This window comes from Salmo salar, chromosome 17, assembly GCF_965601325.2.
Source record: "Salmo salar chromosome 17, fSalSal1, whole genome shotgun sequence".
Taxonomy (NCBI): Eukaryota; Metazoa; Chordata; class Actinopteri; order Salmoniformes; family Salmonidae; genus Salmo; species Salmo salar.
The window spans coordinates 86,754,119-86,776,618 of record NC_138307.1 but is presented as its reverse complement, the minus strand read 5'-3'; the positions used below and the strand labels follow the sequence as shown (position 1 = coordinate 86,776,618).

The 22,500-nt window shown below is 43.2% G+C and overlaps 1 protein-coding gene across 2 annotated transcripts in view; it reads right to left on the bottom strand.

Annotated features, from left to right (window-relative positions):
• Positions 1 to 22,500, bottom strand: part of large1 (LARGE xylosyl- and glucuronyltransferase 1) — a 188,860-nt gene that overhangs the window by 166,019 nt on the left and 341 nt on the right. For both annotated transcript variants that reach the window (XM_082964349.1, XM_082964350.1), the window contains exon 1: positions 22,007 to 22,500. This exon is cut by the window's right edge and continues 341 nt beyond it. The gene's annotated coding sequence lies outside the window, so the exon portion shown is untranslated. The remainder of the gene's footprint in view (positions 1 to 22,006) is intronic.

Genomic DNA, 22,500 nt, shown 5'->3' with positions numbered 1-22,500 from the left:
CCACTATCTCTCCAACCAGGCAGAGAGGAGTGTTTCACTCTCTACATGATAAGTGTGGCCGCAGGTTAAACCAGTAGAATATGAAGCTGACAAGAGAACAGAGATGTATTGTGGGAGTAAATGGCTCCCTGCTTTAGAAAACATATTGACGGTGGAGGGAGGAGGTGGGGGTCACAACCTTCCATTTTCATTCTGTTACCTAACCTGAGCAGTTATTAAAACATTCAGTTTAAAGTACAGAAACCTTTAGGAATGTGGTACGTAGGACGACCTACTGTGTGAAAGGAGTTATCTCGCTATGAAAACCTCCCCAGAGGCACCGCTAGTCCTCACTTCATTAACTAACACACCAAACACACCACACCCACCTACCGCCACAGGTTACCTTCACCGAGCTACGCAAACTGTGTCACAATACAAAACCAAATGAACACAGCACTCTGCAGCAGGCGTTATCCCCGAGTGTTCTAAACCCGGCAGGCGTTATCCCCGAGTGTTCTAAACCCGGCAGGCGTTATCCCCGAGTGTTCTAAACCCGGCGGGCGTTATCCCCGAGTGTTCTAAACACGGCAGGCGTTATCCCCGAGTGTTCTAAACCCGGCAGGCGTTATCCCCGAGTGTTCTAAACACGGCAGGCGTTATCCCCGAGTGTTCTAAACACGGCAGGCGTTATCCCCGAGTGTTCTAAACCCGGCAGGCGTTATCCCCGAGTGTTCTAAACCCGGCAGGCGTTATCCCCGAGTGTTCTAAACCCGGCAGGCGTTATCCCCGAGTGTTCTAAACCCGGCAGGCGTTATCCCCGAGTGTTCTAAACACGGCAGGCGTTATCCCCGAGTGTTCTAAACACGGCAGGCGTTATCCCCGAGTGTTCTAAACACGGCGGGCGTTATCCCCGAGTGTTCTAAACACGGCGGGCGTTATCCCCGAGTGTTCTAAACCCGGCTGGCGTTATCCCCGAGTGTTCTAAACCAGACTACGAATGCCTTGGAGATCGACCAGTTGGTGACCCCCGCTTTACTTTACTGCCTCTTAAACTCTGTCTACAGTCAGTACCTTCCCTTAAGTACTGTTGGACCTCTGAAACTCTGTCTACAGTCAGTACCTTCCCTTAAGTACTGTTGGACCTCTTAAACCCTGTCTACAGTCAGTACCTTCCCTTAAGTACTGTTGGACCTCTGAAACTCTGTCTACAGTCAGTACCTTCCCTTATGTACTGTTGGACCTCTGAAACTCTGTCTACAGTCAGTACCTTCCCTTAAGTACTGTTGGACCTCTTAAACCCTGTCTACAGTCAGTACCTTCCCTTAAGTACTGTTGGACCTCTTAAACTCTGTCTACAGTCAGTACCTTCCCTTAAGTACTGTTGGACCTCTTAAACCCTGTCTACAGTCAGTACCTTCCCTTATGTACTGTTGGACCTCTGAAACTCTGTCTACAGTCAGTACCTTCCCTTAAGTACTGTTGGACCTCTGAAACTCTGTCTACAGTCAGTACCTTCCCTTAAGTACTGTTGGACCTCTTAAACTCTGTCTACAGTCAGTACCTTCCCTTATGTACTGTTGGACCTCTGAAACTCTGTCTACAGTCAGTACCTTCCCTTATGTACTGTTGGACCTCTGAAACCCTGTCTACAGTCAGTACCTTCCCTTAAGTACTGTTGGACCTCTTAAACTCTGTCTACAGTCAGTACCTTCCCTTAAGTACTGTTGGACCTCTTAAACTCTGTCTACAGTCAGTACCTTCCCTTAAGTACTGTTGGACCTCTTAAACCCTGTCTACAGTCAGTACCTTCCCTTAAGTACTGTTGGACCTCTGAAACTCTGTCTACAGTCAGTACCTTCCCTTAAGTACTGTTGGACCTCTTAAACTCTGTCTACAGTCAGTACCTTCCCTTAAGTACTGTTGGACCTCTTAAACCCTGTCTACAGTCAGTACCTTCCCTTAAGTACTGTTGGACCTCTGAAACTCTGTCTACAGTCAGTACCTTCCCTTAAGTACTGTTGGACCTCTTAAACTCTGTCTACAGTCAGTACCTTCCCTTAAGTACTGTTGGACCTCTTAAACCCTGTCTACAGTCAGTACCTTCCCTTAAGTACTGTTGTCTAGATGGGTTAACTTTATTCACCTGGAACTGCCTGATCAAACAGCCGACCTCTCCTCTCCTGGTTGTGGCAGGACTTTACATCTTGTCTGGCTAGGTTGTCCCTCGTGAAATCCTTTACACTAAACATATATCTCATCTCTACGTCCTCTCTGTGAGTCAGAGAAACACTAAACATATATCTCATCTCTACGTCCTCTCTGTGAGTCAGAGTAACACTGAGCATATATCTCATCTCTGTGAGTCAGAGAAACACTAAACATATATCTCATCTCTACGTCCTCTCTGTGAGTCAGAGAAACACTAAACATATATCTCATCTCTACGTCCTCTCTGTGAGTCAGAGTAACACTAAACATATATCTCATCTCTACGTCCTCTCTGTGAGTCAGAGTAACACTAAACATATATCTCATCTCTACGTCCTCTCTGTGAGTCAGAGAAACACTAAGCATATATCTCATCTCTGTGAGTCAGAGAAACACTAAGCATATATCTCATCTCTGTGAGTCAGAGAAACACTAAACATATATCTCATCTCTACGTCCTCTCTGTGAGTCAGAGAAACACTAAACATATATCTCATCTCTACGTCCTCTCTGTGAGTCAGAGTAACACTAAACATATATCTCATCTCTACGTCCTCTCTGTGAGTCAGAGTAACACTAAACATATATCTCATCTCTACGTCCTCTCTGTGAGTCAGAGTAACACTGAGCATATATCTCATCTCTGTGAGTCAGAGAAACACTAAACATATATCTCATCTCTACGTCCTCTCTGTGAGTCAGAGAAACACAAAACATATATCTCATCTCTACGTCCTCTCTGTGAGTCAGAGTAACACTGAGCATATATCTCATCTCTGTGAGTCAGAGAAACACTAAACATATATCTCATCTCTACGTCCTCTCTGTGAGTCAGAGTAACACAAAACATATATCTCATCTCTACGTCCTCTCTGTGAGTCAGAGAAACACTAAACATATATCTCATCTCTACGTCCTCTCTGTGAGTCAGAGAAACACTGAGCTTATATCTCATCTCTACGTCGTCTCTGTGAGTCAGAGTAACACTAAGCATATATCTCATCTCTACGTCCTCTCTGTGAGTCAGAGAAACACTAAACATATATCTCATCTCTGTGAGTCAGAGTAACACTAAACATATATCTCATCTCTACGTCCTCTCTGTGAGTCAGAGTAACACTAAACATATATCTCATCTCTGTGAGTCAGAGTAACACTAAACATATCTCATTGTTAACACCTAATGTATGCTTGGTTAACCCTCTAACCCAGGCCTGTGCAACTCCAGTCCACATGGAGATCTCTGTTGTTTTCTATATGAGAAAGGTCCAGTCATGGAGATCTCTGTTGTTTTCTATATGAGAAAGGTCCAGTCATGGAGATCTCTGTTGTTTTCTATATGAGAAAGGTCCAGTCATGGAGATCTCTGTTGTTTTCTATATGAGAAAGGTCCAGTCATGGAGATCTCTGTTGTTTTCTATATGAGAAAGGTCCAGTCATGGAGATCTCTGTTGTTTTCTATATGAGAAAGGTCCAGTCATGGAGATCTCTGTTGTTTTCTATATGAGAAAGGTCCAGTCATGGAGATCTCTGTTGTTTTCTATATGAGAAAGGTCCAGTCATGGAGATCTCTGTTGTTTTCTATATGAGAAAGGTCCAGTCATGGAGGTCTCTGTTGTTTTCTATATGAGAAAGGTCCAGTCATGGTTACCACAACACTGAGAGGGTCGTCATGGAGATCTCTGTTGTTTTCAAGATACCTTTAATAGAAAATGTCTCTAGTAAAAGTAAAGATACCTTTAATAGAAAATGTCAAGTGAAAGTCACCCAGTAAAACACTACTTGAATAAAAGTCTAAAAGCATTTGGTTTTAAATCCACTTAAGTATCAAAAGTAAAAAGTATAAACCATTTCAAATTCCTTATATGAAGTAAACCAGACAGGACAGTTATTTTTTGTTGACAGATATCCAGGGGCAACACTCCAACACTCAGACATCATTTACAGATATCTCATCTCTACGTCCTCTCTGTGAGTCAGAGTAACACTAAACATATATCTCATCTCTGTGAGTCAGAGTAACACTAAGCATATATCTCATCTCTGTGAGTCAGAGAAACACTGAGCATATATCTCATCTCTGTGAGTCAGAGAAACACTGAGCATATATCTCATCTCTGTGAGTCAGAGTAACACTAAACATATCTCATTGTTAACACCTAATGTATGCTTGGTTAACCCTCTAACCCAGGCCTGTGCAACTCCAGTCCACAGGGGCCTGATTGGTGTCACACTTTTACCCCGGTCCCCAGCTAACACACCTGCCTCCAATCAGGCCCTAGGGATGGGGGGGAAAGTGTGACTCCAATCAGGCCCTAGAGATGGGGGGGAAAGTGTGACTCCAATCAGGCCCTAGAGATGGGGGGGAAAGTGTGACTCCAATCAGGCCCTAGAGATGGGGGGGAAAGTGTGACTCCAATCAGGCCCTAGAGATGGGGGGGAAAGTGTGACTCCAATCAGGCCCTAGAGATGGGGGGGAAAGTGTGACTCCAATCAGGCCCTAGAGATGGGGGGGAAAGTGTGACTCCAATCAGGCCCTAGAGATGGGGGGGAAAGTGTGACTCCAATCAGGCCCTAGAGATGGGGGGGAAAGTGTGACTCCAATCAGGCCCTAGAGATGGGGGGGAAAGTGTGACTCCAATCAGGCCCTAGAGATGGGGGGGAAAGTGTGACTCCAATCAGGCCCTAGGGATGGGGGGAAAGTGTGACTCCAATCAGGCCCTAGGGATGGGGGGAAAGTGTGACTCCAATCAGGCCCCAGGGATGGGGGGGAAAGTGTTAAACCAATCAGGCCCTAGGGATGGGGGGAAAGTGTTAAACCAATCAGGCCCCAGGGATGGGGGGGAAAGTGTTAAACAAATCAGGCCCTAGGGATGGGGGGGAAAGTGTTAAACCAATCAGGCCCCAGGGATGGGGGGGAAAGTGTTAAACAAATCAGGCCCTAGGGATGGGGGGGAAAGTGTTAAACCAATCAGGCCCCAGGGATGGGGGGGAAAGTGTTAAACCAATCAGGCCCCAGGGATGGGGTGGGAAAGTGTTAAACCAATCAGGCCCTAGGGATGGGGTGGGGAAGTGTTAAACCAATCAGGCCCTAGGGATGGGGGGAAAAGTGTTAAACCAATCAGGCCCCAGGGATGGGGGGGAAAGTGTTAAACCAATCAGGCCCCAGGGATGGGGGGGAAAGTGTTAAACCAATCAGGCCCCAGGGATGGGGGGGAAAGTGTTAAACCAATCAGGCCCCAGGGATGGGGGGGAAAGTGTTAAACCAATCAGGCCCCAGGGATGGGGGGGAAAGTGTTAAACCAATCAGGCCCCAGGGATGGGGGGGAAAGTGTTAAACCAATCAGGCCCCAGGGATGGGGGGAAAAAGTGTGACATCAATCAGGCCCCCGAGGACTGGAGTTGCCCAGTCCTGATCTAACCTGAATCAAGGATGTAATGAATGAATAAATGACAGAAATACCTTCAGAATAAAACAAGAGCATGATGACATGGTTACCACAACACTGAGAGGGTCGTCATGGAGATCTCTGTTGTTTTCTATATGAGAAAGGTCCAGTCATGGTTACCACAACACTGAGAGGGTCGTCATGGAGATCTCTGTTGTTTTCAAGATACCTTTAATAGAAAATGTCAAGTGAAAGTCACCCAGTAAAACACTACTTGAATAAAAGTCTAAAAGCATTTGGTTTTAAATCCACTTAAGTATCAAAAGTAAAAAGTATAAACCATTTCAAATTCCTTATATGAAGTAAACCAGACAGGACAGTTATTTTTTGTTGACAGATATCCAGGGGCAACACTCCAACACTCAGACATCATTTACAGACTAAGCATTTGTGTTTAAGTGAGTCCGCCAGATCAAAAGGCAGTAGGGATGACCAGGGATGTTCTCTGTTTAGTGAGTCCTCCAGATCAGAGGCAGTAGGGATGACCAGGGATGTTCTCTGTTTAGTGAGTCCTCCAGATCAGAGGCAGTAGGGATGACCAGGGATGTTCTCTGTTTAGTGAGTCCTCCAGATCAGAGGCAGTAGGGATGACCAGGGATGTTCTCTGTTTAGTGAGTCCTCCAGATCAGAGGCAGTAGGGATGACCATGGATGTTCTCTGTTTAGTGAGTCCTCCAGATCAGAGGCAGTAGGGATGACCAGGGATGTTCGTGTTTAGTGAGTCCTCCAGATCAGAGGCAGTAGGGATGACCAGGGATGTTCTCTGTTTATTGAGTCCTCCAGATCAGAGGCAGTAGGGATGACCAGGGATGTTCTCTGTTTAGTGAGTCCTCCAGATCAGAGGCAGTAGGGATGACCAGGGATGTTCTCTGTTTAGTGAGTCCTCCAGATCAGAGGCAGTAGGGATGACCATGGATGTTCTCTGTTTAGTGAGTCCTCCAGATCAGAGGCAGTAGGGATGACCAGGGATGTTCGTGTTTAGTGAGTCCTCCAGATCAGAGGCAGTAGGGATGACCAGGGATGTTCTCTGTTTAGTGAGTCCTCCAGATCAGAGGCAGTAGGGATGACCAGGGATGTTCTCTGTTTAGTGAGTCCTCCAGATCAGAGGCAGTAGGGATGACCAGGGATGTTCTCTGTTTAGTGAGTCCTCCAGATCAGAGGCAGTAGGGATGACCAGGGATGTTCTCTGTTTAGTGAGTCCTCCAGATCAGAGGCAGTAGGGATGACCAGGGATGTTCTCTGTTTAGTGAGTCCTCCAGATCAGAGGCAGTAGGGATGACCAGGGATGTTCTCTTGATAAGTATGTGAATTCGATCATTTTCCTATCCAAAAAAATGTATGTCAGGGAAAATGTACGGAGTAAAAAAATACAGTATTTTCTTTAGGAATGTAGTGAAGTATTAGTAAAAGTAGTTAAAAATATAAATAGTAAAGTGAAGTACAGATACCCCCAAAAAACGACTTAAGTAGTATCACTCCAGTACAGTGGTGATTTCAGCATGTACATCTTAGTGGGGCAAACTCAACCTAAATTTTGAGATACAAGCCAGCAAAGCCACAAAACACTAAACAATACATTAACTACACTATAACGGTGACAAACGGTGCCCACAAACTGTTAGGGCCTCTACATAAAGCTGTCCCTACAGCAGAGCTTTCATTTTCAGCACCATGTAGTTAATCCTTACCACCGCTACACCTGGTTCTCAGCGGAGCCTTGTCTGGCAGCCAAACAGCTCCTTCTGCTTAATTTACTGACTTAAAAAAAAAAAAACATAGCTGATATGGCTGACTCGGTCAAACAAAATGTGGTTTCTACTGACAATTGAGATGTGCAAACTATGGCATAAAGGGGACGATGAGTGGATAAGTGGCAATCCGTAATTTTAAGACATTAAGACATTAATAAGCGAGCTAAAATGGACGTAGTAAATGTAAGTATTTGTTCTGCACTTTAGAAATTTACAGCGACAGAATTCAAAACATGGGGCCGTTCTTACAGCGTTCTCCCTGTACACCAAGTCAGAACCGTAGGATAAATAAAAGGGGGCATATAAGCAGACAATGAAAGCTTTTACATTTATTTAATGATGACATTTCTCTAAAACAGGCTATAGGCTATATGTGCACCACCAAGTCAGAACAGTAGGCTAAGTTATGAGGGGGAAAGGGACCAAATTATTAGGGTGAGGCTACTAACAGCTTACCACACAACATACCCATAGTGTTACTTTCTTAGCTACAGTGGGAAAATACAAGGTCGAATCATGACGTCAGTGATCTTCAGGTCGGAGCTCTAGAAAGAAGCCAGAGTTCCCGACTTGAAAATTCCCAGTTCGATGAAAGTTCAAAACGTATTTTCCCCAGGCGGAGCTTGTCCCCCCCCCACCAACGTATTTTCCCCAGGCGGAGCTTGTCCCCCCCCCCCCGCCCGGCGGGCGCCCCCCCCCCAGAGTTCCCAGTTGTCTTGAACTCACTGAAGTCAGATTTCCCATTTCCACATTTCCAGTTGTTTTGAACACGGCAATGTAATGTATTCAACCTTTTCTGGCCCATGGTTTTGCATATGAATGTTTATCATTTTAAGCTTGGGGAAAAGAGACCCTTAATTAAACCCAAACTTGGACCACACACCCTTTCCACCGAATATTAGACAGGGGAAGCAAAATAGTGATTGCTTTGCAACGCTTGCAGTTAGCCACGGATTCCTTCCAAACCACTCCTTGTTGAATTTGCGAATTACGCCTTGTTGTGTAATGTTTACGCCCAATGGCCGATGAGCAGCGATACATTATATCTATAATTGAAAAGGATTTGCCAGTAGATTGTCGACGTGATTCATGATGATGACTGCTAGCTAAGATTTTGAAAGTATGATGTTGACATGATCAGTCCAATCATAGTTGGGGGTAGATATAACGTGATTTGACATCATTTTATCGGTGGCCAATGACCTTGAGCCGTCTTGGACGGGCACTTCTAATGTAAATCTCTGGCAGCACCCAATGGGGCTTGAACTGCCTAGCTCTCCCTATAGATTCTACAGTGATGTAGTGTCCCCATGAGTGACAGAACACTGAGCCAATCACGGCGTCACTAGAGAACATTACCAACGCCTACGCTCTGCATTTCCCGCTGGCTGCCCCACCACCACAGAAAGCACTGATCTAGGTTGAAACACCTGCATTTTGGAGCTGCCTTAAATCAAGAAAGCAAAAAAAAAAAAAAGAGAATGTTTATATGCGGATTTATTAACTTTTTACATTGTTTGCAAACTCATATATGATACTCATTAATGTCAATATAACATGTAAACCAGGCTCTGCCCCACCTGCCCTGAATGAGGGGGCCGCCATTGCTCCAGCAGTAAGTACAGCCATGTTATAGGGACGACTAGAAGGAGAAAGATTCATTTTCACAGCTACAGTTAATGTCTTGTAGAAGTGTGATTTATAATGCTGCTTTATCAGGGCGAAACACACCTCATCATAAAAAAGATATCACTACGCAGCCGTAGGGAACATATCCCATTCCCTGTCTGCAACATTCATTAACCCAGATATCTCCATATATTATTCTGTGAAAGTGTCAGAATTTAGAAATAGAAATGATAATGAACTAGGCTGAAATATGTGGCAGATGTCCTGGTGAGGGACAGAGCTCTCCACTGGGGAAAATGAAGACGATGTCCTGGTCAGGGACAGAGCTCTCCACTGGGGAAAATGAGGACGATGTCCTGGTGAGGGACAGAGCTCTCCACTGGGGAAAATGAGGACGATGTCCTGGTGAGGGTCAGAGCTCTCCACTGGGGAAAATGAGGACGATGTCCTGGTGAGGGACAGAGCTCTCCACTGGGGAAAATGAGGACGATGTCCTGGTGAGGGACAGAGCTCTCCACTGGGGAAAATGAGGACGATGTCCTGGTCAGGGACAGAGCTCTCCACTGGGGAAAATGAGGACGATGTCCTGGTGAGGGTCAGAGCTCTCCACTGGGGTAAATGAGGACATGGATCCCCCAGAGGAACAGAGGAGAGACAGGCCTCTGACCACTGTACTGTAACGTCTCCCCCCTGGTCACATCAGTGGGGGGACTGGCTGACTGACTGACTGACTGGCTGGCTGGCTGGCTGACTGGCTGGCTGGCTGACTGGCTGACTGGCTGAATGGCTGGCTGGCTGGCTGGCTGACTGGCTGGCTGACGGACTGACTGGCTGGCTGGCTGGCTGGCTTGCTGACTTACTGACTGACTGACTGGCTGTCTGGCTGGCTGGCTGACTGGCTGGCTGGCTGGCTGACTGGCTGGCTGGCTGACTGGCTGACTGACCGACCACCAGTAAAGACACAAGCATCCAACAGAACCAAAACTTTGAAATAGTAAATATTGAAGAAAAAAAAAATGATAGATGGGAGATGTAGCATTTCTGATTTGTAATCACAAGGAAACAAATAGTTTCCATTAGCAATGAGCATCTGGGCTCAATCAGAGTAGATCAGTGAGGACGACTGAATAAGAGATTATACTTTAAACCAGTTAGATAACAACCGAAATATTTATTAGTTCCTTGTTTACGTTAGAAGTTTGAAGCGTGATGAAGAGGCAGGAAGCAGATACACAAGGGTTATTAGCTATTATACTGGATGCTAATTGGACATTAGTTATTATACTGGCTGCTAATTGGACATTAGTTATTATACTGGATGCTAATTGGTGTATCAAGCTGACTTGATCCAACCCCAGAAAAAGAAAAACATCTATAAATGAGACCTAAGATAAATATTGTCCGTAAACAAATAAAAGCGACTCCAGCCTCGACCTGGAAAAGCCTGAAACTAACAGTATTTATGCCCAAACGGATCGATTATCTCAGCCAATCACGGCTCTCGGCAAGGTTCCCATCTTTTTCTGTGGCTAAACCAACTGGGCTGGTAATTTAACAGTTGTATTCGTATTTACAGGTGACATACACGTTTGTTATTAAGGCATATGAAAGTTCACATGTTCCAGAAGGCAAAGCTGCTTAAAAAAAAAGAAAAGATTTTCATGCTTTTTTTTAACGTTCAAATGGCTCTCCTTCCTGTGAGGTAGTGACGCGCCAAATACACCTAGTTTCCTGAAATGAGTCACAATTTGGCTTCCAAAAGCATCGGTTCAAATGACCAGAAGAGATGGAAAAACAATGTCTCTGAATCCACCAGGACTATAACACAAGTCAAGGTGAAAGTGTAGCCTTGGTGTCATTCCAGGTGATCTGATCCCAGACCAGTGTTCAGGTATGGTCAGAGATGTTTAATACAGCTACTCCCTGTCTAATTAACATTCCAGGTGATCTGATCCCAGACCAGTATTCAGGTAGGGTCAGAGATGTTTAATACAGCTACTCCCTGTCTAATTAACATTCCAGGTGATCTGATCCCAGACCAGTTTTCAGGTAGGGTCAGAGATGTTTAATACAGCTACTCCCTGACTAATTAACATTCCAGGTGATCTGATCCCAGACCAGTGTTCAGGTAGGGTCAGAGATGTTTAATACAGCTACTCCCTGTCTAATTAACATTCCAGGTGATCTGATCCCAGACCAGTATTCAGGTAGGGTCAGAGATGTTTAATACAGCTACTCCCTGTCTAATTAACATTCCAGGTGATCTGATCCCAGACCAGTTTTCAGGTAGGGTCAGAGATGTTTAATACAGCTACTCCCTGTCTAATTAACATTCCAGGTGATCTGATCCCAGACCAGTGTTCAGGTAGGGTCAGAGATGTTTAATACAGCTACTCTCTGTCTAATTAACATTCCAGGTGATCTGATCCCAGACCAGTGTTCAGGTAGGGTCAGAGATGTTTAATACAGCTACTCTCTGTCTAATTAACATTCCAGGTGATCTGATCCCAGACCAGTGTTCAGGTAGGGTCAGAGATGTTTAATACAGCTACTCCCTGTCTAATTAACATTCCAGGTGATCTGATCCCAGACCAGTTTTCAGGTAGGGTCAGAGATGTTTAATACAGCTCCTCCATGTCTAATTAACATTCCAGGTGATCTGATCCCAGACCAGTGTTCAGGTAGGGTCAGAGATGTTTAATACAGCTACTCCCTGTCTAATTAACATTCCAGGTGATCTGATCCCAGACCAGTGTTCAGGTAGGGTCAGAGATGTTTAATACAGCTACTCCCTGTCTAATTAACATTCCAGGTGATCTGATCCCAGACCAGTGTTCAGGTAGGGTCAGAGATGTTTAATACAGCTACTCCCTGACTAATTAACATTCCAGGTGATCTGATCCCAGACCAGTGTTCAGGTAGGGTCAGAGATGTTTAATACAGCTACTCCCTGTCTAATTAACATTCCAGGTGATCTGATCCCAGACCAGTATTCAGGTAGGGTCAGAGATGTTTAATACAGCTACTCCCTGTCTAATTAACATTCCAGGTGATCTGATCCCAGACCAGTGTTCAGGTAGGGTCAGAGATGTTTAATACAGCTACTCTCTGTCTAATTAACTGATCTAGGGCTGTAGCTTCAACTGACCGCAATGCAGATCTCTTCTCCTCTCTCTTCTGTCCTGCGTCCCAAATTCAGAAATGAGCACATTTTGTTTACTCTACATTTGGCTTGCTAATTCAACCCGTCCGAGAGGAGGAGGAGGAGAGATGCAGAGCAGAGAGGTGGCTTTTCTATGCCTCACAGGCCGTGTGTGTGTGTGTGTGTGTGTGTGTGTGTGTGTGTGTGTGTGTGTGTGTGGTTTCTATGCCTCACAGGTCCTTTTTCCTCCTTCCTGGCTCACCACTCGTCATTAGCATTCTAAATACATACAAGGCTTTGTCATCACATTCCCCTCACAACTCATTTCAACTAAAATTATGCATTTTATAATTATGTGTTATACAGTGTTTCCTTGTTTAACTACTACATTACCTCCTGTCTAACAGTGTCTCCTTGTTTAACTACTACATTACCTCCTGTCTAACTACTACATTACCTCCTGTCTAACAGTGTCTCCTTGTTTAACTACTACATTACCTCCTGTCTAACAGTGTCTCCTTGTTTAACTACTACATTACCTCCTGTCTAACAGTATCTCCTTGTTTAACTACTACATTACCTCCTGTCTAACAGTGTCTCCTTGTTTAACTACTACATTACCTCCTGTCTAACAGTGTCTCCTTTAACTACTACATTACCTCCTGTCTAACAGTGTCTCCTTTAACTACTACATTACCTCCTGTCTAACAGTGTATCCTTGTTTAACTACTACATTACCTCCTGTCTAACAGTGTCTCCTTGTTTAACTACTACATTACCTCCTGTCTAACAGTGTCTCCTTGTTTAACTACTACATTACCTCCTGTCTAACAGTGTCTCCTTGTTTAACTACTACATTACCTCCTGTCTAACTACTACATTACCTCCTGTCTAACAGTGTCTCCTTGTTTAACTACTACATTACCTCCTGTCTAACAGTGTCTCCTTGTTTAACTACTACATTACCTCCTGTCTAACAGTGTCTCCTTGTTTAACTACTACATTACCTCCTGTCTAACAGTGGCTCCTTTAACTACTACATTACCTCCTGTCTAACAGTGTCTCCTTGTTTAACTACTACATTACCTCCTGTCTAACAGTGTCTCCTTGTTTAACTAATACATTACCTCCTGTCTAACAGTGTCTCCTTTAACTACTACATTACCTCCTGTCTAACAGTGTCTCCTTGTTTAACTACTACATTACCTCCTGTCTAACAGTGTCTCCTTGTTTAACTACTACATTACCTCCTGTCTAACAGTGTCTCCTTGTTTAACTACTACATTACCTCCTGTCTAACAGTGGCTCCTTTAACTACTACATTACCTCCTGTCTAACAGTGTCTCCTTGTTTAACTACTACATTACCTCCTGTCTAACAGTGTCTCCTTTAACTACTACATTACCTCCTGTCTAACAGTGTCTCCTTTAACTACTACATTACCTCCTGTCTAACAGTGTATCCTTGTTTAACTACTACATTACCTCCTGTCTAACAGTGTCTCCTTGTTTAACTACTACATTACCTCCTGTCTAACAGTGTCTCCTTGTTTAACTACTACATTACCTCCTGTCTAACAGTGTCTCCTTGTTTAACTACTACATTACCTCCTGTCTAACTACTACATTACCTCCTGTCTAACAGTGTCTCCTTGTTTAACTACTACATTACCTCCTGTCTAACAGTGTCTCCTTGTTTAACTACTACATTACCTCCTGTCTAACAGTGTCTCCTTGTTTAACTACTACATTACCTCCTGTCTAACAGTGGCTCCTTTAACTACTACATTACCTCCTGTCTAACAGTGTCTCCTTGTTTAACTACTACATTACCTCCTGTCTAACAGTGTCTCCTTGTTTAACTAATACATTACCTCCTGTCTAACAGTGTCTCCTTTAACTACTACATTACCTCCTGTCTAACAGTGTCTCCTTGTTTAACTACTACATTACCTCCTGTCTAACAGTATCTCCTTGTTTAACTACTACATTACCTCCTGTCTAACAGTGTCTCCTTGTTTAACTACTACATTAAAACAGGATAAAACTACATAGACAGGTAATTCAGCCAGGATAGAACTACATAGACAGGTAGTTCAGCCAGGATAGAACTACATAGACAGGTAGTTCAGCCAGGAATCAGGATAGAACTACATAGACAGGTAATTCAGCCAGGATAGAACTACATAGACAGGTAGTTCAGCCAGGAATCAGGATAGAACTACATAGACAGGTAGTTAAGCCAGGATAGAACTACATAGACAGGTAGTTCAGCCAGGACAGAACTACATAGACAGGTAGTTCAGCCAGGAATCAGGATAGAACTACATAGACAGGTAGTTCAGCCAGGAAACAGGATAGAACTACATAGACAGGTAGTTCAGCCAGTAATCAGGATAGAACTACATAGACAGGTAGTTCAGCCAGGAAACAGGACAGAACTACATAGACAGGTACTTCAGCCAAGAATCAGGATAGAACTACATAGACAGGAAGTTCAGCCAGGAATCAGGATAGAACTACATAGACAGGTAATTCAGCCAGGATAGAACTACATAGACAGGTAGTTCAGCCAGGAATCAGGATAGAACTACATAGACAGGTAGTTAAGCCAGGATAGAACTACATAGACAGGTAGTTCAGCCAGGACAGAACTACATAGACAGCTAGTTCAGCCAGGAATCAGGACAGAACTACATAGACAGGTACTTCAGCCAAGAATCAGGACAGAACTACATAGACAGGAAGTTCAGCCAAGATAGAACTACATAGACAGGTAGTTCAGCCAGGAATCAGGATATAACTACATAGACAGGTAGTTCAGCCAGGAATCAAGATAGAACTACATAGACAGGTAGTTCAGCCAGGATAGAACTACATAGACAGGTAGTTCAGACAGGAAACAGGATAGAACTACATAGACAGGTAGTTCAGCCAGGATAGAACTACATAGACAGGTAGATCAGCCAGGAAACAGGATAGAACTACATAGACAGGTAGTTCAGCCAGGAAACAGGATAGAACTACATAGACAGGAAGTTCAGCCAGGAAACAGGATAGAACTACATAGACAGGAAGTTCAGCCAGGAATCAGGATAGAACTACATAGAAAGGAAGTTCAGCCAGGAATCAGGACAGAACTACATAGACAGGTAGTTCAGCCAGGAATCAGGACAGAACTACATAGACAGGTGGAGGATGTGTATATGTGTGTGTTGAAGCAGCCGATGTTAAACACACTGTGGACACAGTGAAAACAGAGTAATAGACCAAACATCTTTATATTCTTCACCTCTAGTCTCTCCAGGTTGTTGTGTTACAGATGACTTTCATTCACCCCAGAGCCCAGGGTATACTGGGCTATATATATAGTAGTTAACCTAGGGTATACTGGGCTATATATATAGTAGTTAACCTAGGGTATACTGGGCTATATATTGTAGTTAACCTAGGGTATATAGGGCTATATATATACTGTAGTTAACCGAGGGTATATAGGGCTATATATAGTGTAGTTAACCTAGGGTATATTGGGCTATATATATTGTAGTTAACCTAGGGTATATTGGGCTATATATTGTAGTTAACCTAGGGTATATTGGGCTATATATTGTATTTAACCTAGGGTATATAGGGCTATATATTGTAGTTAACCTAGGGTATATTGGGCTATATGTATACTGTAGTTAACCGAGGGTATATAGGGCTATATATATATTGTAGTTAACCTAGGGTATATAGGGCTATATATTGTAGTTAACCTAGGGTATACTGGGCTATATATTGTAGTTAACCATGTTATATAGGGCTATATATATTGTAGTTAACCTAGGGTATATAGGGCTATATATTGTAGTTAACCTAGGGTATATTGGGCTATATATATTGTAGTTAACCTAGGGTATATAGGGCTATATATATTGTAGTTAACCTAGGGTATATAGGACTATATATATTGTAGTTAACCTAGGGTATATTGGGCTATATATTGTAGTTAACCTAGGGTATATAGGGCTATATATTGTAGTTAACATAGGGTATATTGGGCTATATACTGTAGTTAACCTAGGGTATATTGGGCTATATATTGTAGTTAACCTAGGGTATATTGGGCTATATATTGTAGTTAACCTAGGGTATATTGGGCTATATATTGTAGTTAACCTAGGGTAATTGGGCTATATATTGTAGTTAACCTAGGGTATACTGGGCTATACATATAGTAGTTAACCTAGGGTATATAGGGCTATATATTGTAGTTAACATAGCATATATTGGGCTATATATATATACTGTAGTTAACCTAGGGAAAATAGGGCTAGATATTGTAGTTAACCTAGGGCATATAGGGCTATATATTGTAGTTAACCTAGGGTATATTGGGTTATATATTGTAGTTAACCTAGGGTATATTGGGCTATATATTGTAGTTAACATAGCATATATTGGGCTATATATTGTAGTTAACATAGCATATATTGGGCTATATGTATACTGTAGTTAACCGAGGGTATACTGGGCTATATATATAGTAGTTAACCTAGAGTATATTGGGCTATATATATTGTAGTTAACCTAGGGTATATTGGGCTATATATTGTAGTTAACATAGCATATATTGGGCTATATATTGTAGTTAACATAGCATATATTGGGCTATATATTGTAGTTAACATAGCATATATTGGGCTATATGTATACTGTAGTTAACCGAGGGTATATAGGGCTATATATATTGTAGTTAACCTAGGGTATACTGGGCTATATATTGTAGTTAACCTAGGGTATATTGGGCTATATATATTGTAGTTAACCTAGGGTATATAGGGCTATATATTGTAGTTAACCTAGGGTATATTGGGCTATATATTGTAGTTAACATAGCATATATTGGGCTATATATTGTAGTTAACCTAGGGTATATTGGGCTATATATTGTAGTTAACCTAGGGTATATTGGGTTATATATTGTAGTTAACATAGCATATATTGGGCTATATATTGTAGTTAACTTAGGGTATATTGGGCTATATATTGTAGTTAACCTAGGGTATATCGGGCTATATATATATACTGTAGTTAACCTAGGGTATATCGGGCTATATATATACTGTAGTTAACCTAGGGTATATTGGGCTATATATTGTAGTTAACCTAGGGTATATAGGGCTATATACTGTAGTTAACCTAGGGTATATTGGGCTACATATTGTAGTTAACCTAGGGTATATTGGGTTATATATTGTAGTTAACCTAGGGTATATTGGGCTATATATTGTAGTTAACCTAGGGTATATTGGGTTATATATTGTAGTTAACCTAGGGTATATAGGGCTATATATTGTAGTTAACCTAGGGTATATTGGGCTATATATATTGTAGTTAACCTAGGGTATACTGGGCTATATATTGTAGTTAACCTAGGGTATACTGGGCTATATATTGTAGTTAACCTAGGGTATATTGGGCTATATATTGTAGTTAACCTAGGGTATATAGGGCTATATATTGTAGTTAACCTAGAGTATGTTGAGCTATATATTGTAGTTAACCTAGGGTATATTGGGTTATATATAGTAGTTAACCTAGGGTATATAGGGCTATATATTGTAGTTAACATAGGGTATATTGGGCTATATATATTGTAGTTAACCTAGGGTATATAGGGCTATATATTGTAGTTAACCTAGGGTATATTGGGCTATATATTGTAGTTAACCTAGGGTATATTGGGCTATATATTGTAGTTAACCTAGGGTATATAGGGCTATATATTGTAGTTAACCTAGGGTATATAGGGCTATATATTGTAGTTAACCTAGGGTATATAGGGCTATATATTGTAGTTAACCTAGGGTATATCGGGCTATATATATATACTGTAGTTAACCTAGGGTATATCGGGCTATATATATACTGTAGTTAACCTAGGGTATATTGGGTTATATATAGTAGTTAACCTAGGGTATATAGGGCTATATATTGTAGTTAACATAGGGTATATTGGGCTATATATATTGTAGTTAACCTAGGGTATATAGGGCTATATATTGTAGTTAACCTAGGGTATATTGGGCTATATATTGTAGTTAACCTAGGGTATATTGGGCTATATATTGTAGTTAACCTAGGGTATATAGGGCTATATATTGTAGTTAACCTAGGGTATATAGGGCTATATATTGTAGTTAACCTAGGGTATATAGGGCTATATATATATATATATATATATATATATATATATATATATATATATATATATATATGTTGTAGTTAACCTAGGGTATATAGGGCTATATATTGTAGTTAACCTAGGGTATATTGGGCTATATATATTGTAGTTAACCTAGGGTATATAGGGCTATATATTGTAGTTAACCTAGGGTATATAGGGCTATATATTGTAGTTACCCGGGTCTGCGATCGGATTTCTTAAAGCCCCTTGAATGCTGATGTCTCAACAACTGCATTGTGAAACATTAAAACACCAGATAATACAAATGCAATTTATGTGATAGGTCTATAGATAATTTGAATTATATGATTGGCCTATAGCCTGTCTCCGTTGGCCTATAGCCTGTCTCCGTTGGCCTATAGCCTGTCTCCGTTGGCCTATAGCCTGTCTCCGTTGGCCTATAGCCTGTCTCCGTTGGCCTATCGCCTGTCTCCGTTGGCCTATAGCCTGTCTCCGTTGGCCTATCGCCTGTCTCCGTTGGCCTATCGCCTGTCTCCGTTGGCCTATAGCCTGTCTCCGTTGGCCTATCGTCTGTCTCCGTTGGCCTATCGCCTGTCTCCGTTGGCCTATAGCCTGTCTCCGTTGGCCTATAGCCTGTCTCCGTTGGCCTATCGTCCGTCTCCGTTGGCCTATAGCCCATCTCCGTTGGCCTATAGCCTGTCTCCGTTGGCCTATCTCCGTTGGCCTATCGCCTGTCTCCGTTGGCCTATCGCCTGTCTCCGTTGTCTCCGTTGGCCTAGGCCTGTCTCCGTTGGCCTATCGTCTGTCTCCGTTGGCCTATCGCCCGTCTCCGTTGGCCTATAGCCCGTCTCCGTTGGCCTATAGCCCGTCTCCGTTGGCCTATAGCCTGTCTCCGTTGGCCTATAGCCCGTCTCCGTTGGCCTATAGCCCGTCTCCGTTGGCCTATAGCCTGTCTCCGTTGGCCTATAGCCCGTCTCCGTTGGCCTATAGCCCGTCTCCGTTGGCCTATAGCCTGTCTCCGTTGGCCTATAGCCTGTCTCCGTTGGCCTATAGCCTGTCTCCGTTGGCCTATAGCCTGTCTCCGTTGGCCTATCGCCTGTCTCCGTTGGCCTATAGCCTGTCTCCGTTGCTGGCCAACTACAGATGCCACCAGATTCATATCAGGAAATGTAGGTCATTTCACTTAAAAACAGCAGAGGTCATCAGGAAACACTGACGAAACACTCACACAGAATGGTCGTTGCGTCGCGATAACACAGATATTTAATGAAGCTAATACTGCCTCTGGTTTAGTCCTCTATATTTCACAGTCCTCTCTGGCTAGCCAAGTCACAGCCACAGCCAGAATCATGCTAGCTTTCATCAGTTGTCCTGTTGTGTTACAGATTACAACCTACTGCTCTGTGTGGATGTACATGGACAAACACCGGGTGAGTGTGTGTAAGACTTTTATATCACTAATGAGAAAAGAAACATTCAAGAGAATTTGTTCCAAGCAGGTTGAAAGCAGAGCAACTTACTCAAGTAGGCTGCAGAACCATGGACAGCTACTGATCCTAAACACGATCTAATCAGTACACCGGGCCAACTTCTGCGATGACTCACTAGTGGCAATGATAAGGGACATAAAGGTTTAGACATAGAGTGCATTCGGAAAGTATTCAGACCCCTAGACTCCCTGCTAAAGCCAGTGTCTCCCAGTCTCCCCACTAAAGCCAGTGTCTCCCAGTCTCCCCACTAAAGCCAGTGTCTCCCAGTCTCCCCACTAAAGCCAGTGTCCCAGTCTCCCCACTAAAGCCAGTGTCTCCCAGTCTCCCCACTAAAGCCAGTGTCTCCCAGTCTCCCCACTAAAGCCAGTGTCTCCCAGTCTCCCCACTAAAGCCAGTGTCTCCCAGTCTCCCCACTAAAGCCAGTGTCTCCCAGTCTCCCCACTAAAGCCAGTGTCTCCCAGTCTCCCCACTAAAGCCAGTGTCTCCCAGTCTCCCCACTAAAGCCAGTGTCCCAGTCTCCCCACTAAAGCCAGTGTCTCCCAGTCTCCCCACTAAAGCCAGTGTCTCCCAGTCTCCCCACTAAAGCCAGTGTCTCCCAGTCTCCCCACTAAAGCCAGTGTCCCAGTCTCCCCACTAAAGCCAGTGTCTCCCAGTCTCCCCACTAAAGCCAGTGTCTCCCAGTCTCCCCACTAAAGCCAGTGTCTCCCAGTCTCCCCACTAAAGCCAGTGTCTCCCAGTCTCCCCACTAAAGCCAGTGTCTCCCAGTCTCCCCACTAAAGCCAGTGTCTCCCAGTCTCCCCACTAAAGCCAGTGTCTGGTGTAGGACCTGACTCCTCTCCCAGTCAGAGGTCAAATCACCCTTTAACGTCACCATTCTCCGTTCTGTGGCGGAGACGCTGAAGCCCCTTGTGGTTTTACTACGGTCAAGTCCCATCATGATCTGATAGGCCGTCCCACTCCAATCCACATCGATAGTGATTGGTCGATGTTTCACGGAGAGCAGCTTTAAAAAACACAGAAATAAATGGAGCAGGAAGCAGATCTACTGTTTATGTTGTGCCAACACTCAGCAGTCCCTACTGTGAGTACAGAGCAGCACGCCATCACTGACAGCATCTAGCTCATAGATACCCAGAAAGCCCATCAATAATTAAATAAACAGGCGAAAGCAGCCTAATAAATACAACTTTGCTCAGCCGGATGAAGCTGCATTTCATACCGACCACGTTCCAGGAATGATCACCTGATGAGTGACCGCATGAAATCACTCCTTTTATCTCTTTGCAACAAACAAAAAAAAAATCAGAATATGGGTTTGTGTGTCTATGCTGATAAATAGGAACACTAGACTATCAGTAGCAAGATCAGTCGGCTTCCCAAATCATCCAGTCAAACGTTGATGCTCTGGTTGGAGCGCATTGTAACAGTCTTTATAATAGACACTAGTCATCTCAGACTGGCGAAGTCTACAGCGTGGATTCCAACCCTCTTTCACTAGGAAGGTGAAGTGGACTCTATTTTCAAGTGTTCCTGTAAATAAATAGTGTCGGACGTCAGGACCCAAGAAGGTGAACAGTTCCCAAATCGCCGAGGAAACACAGACCAGCACACAGACAGACCGCTAATGAAAACACAACATGTACCGTTATTTGAATCTTCTATTCAATGCATCAGGTTGATCCGATATATTGAGTTATGTTGCCATTTGGAACAACGGTGGAGAAATGACAAAGTAACTTCCTAAATGTTGTCTAGTCTAGCACGTCAATATTTGACATTGGTTAAAATAATGTAGAGTGGGGGGGGGGGGGGGGGGGGGGGAATTAAGGGGCCATTTTCAGACCTTAATTTCAACACGCTTGAGAAGAGTTGAGTGAGTGAGCGAACTATGCAGAAAACTACAAATCGCGTTTATTTCCACTCATTCTACAAATGTTGGATCCAAAAGAAACATAGGCTACACTCAACCAGGACTTCATTGGCTTATGAAAGTAAACCACATAATAGTTCAACCTTACTAAAGTCTTATATATATAAAAAATAAAAATAAATGAAATATGTGCTCATCTTTCACTATTCAGTCACCCAAAGTGGTCATAATAAGTGTGTAACTAAGATGCGCGATTTTGTGAATGAAACGGATCCATCTAATTTAACTCACCGGGTGCAGATGAAGCTCCAAGCGTTGGTCTTCTTACCCTGAGACAGCAGTAGTCCAAAACCTTCTTACCCTGAGACAGCAGTAGTCCAAAACCAAATAACCAGACTTGATTCAACTAATACGGTGGTCCTCCTTTTAATCCACTCCTAAATTTAAGGCTATTTAGTAGAAGAACCAAAAAATGGCACCACAACATGATACCTTCTCTCTTGCGTAAAAAGGGGAGGTGATTTTCCCAAAAAAGGCTACTTGTTTGATTCAGTTTGTGATTTCTGTATCTCAAGGTAATTTCCAGTGTTAGTGATGAATCCACTTCACAGAGGCAGCTTTGATTCCGTTAGCAAGCACACGCTAACGGTAAGTAGCACCGGTGTCATCCCGTAGACGAACGGGCCCTGCTTTTCAAACAGCCGATAATGTATTTTATCTTATTATAAAAAAAAGAGTCCAACCCGTTCCCGCTGCGATCAACAAATTCCTTCCATTGGGAGTCT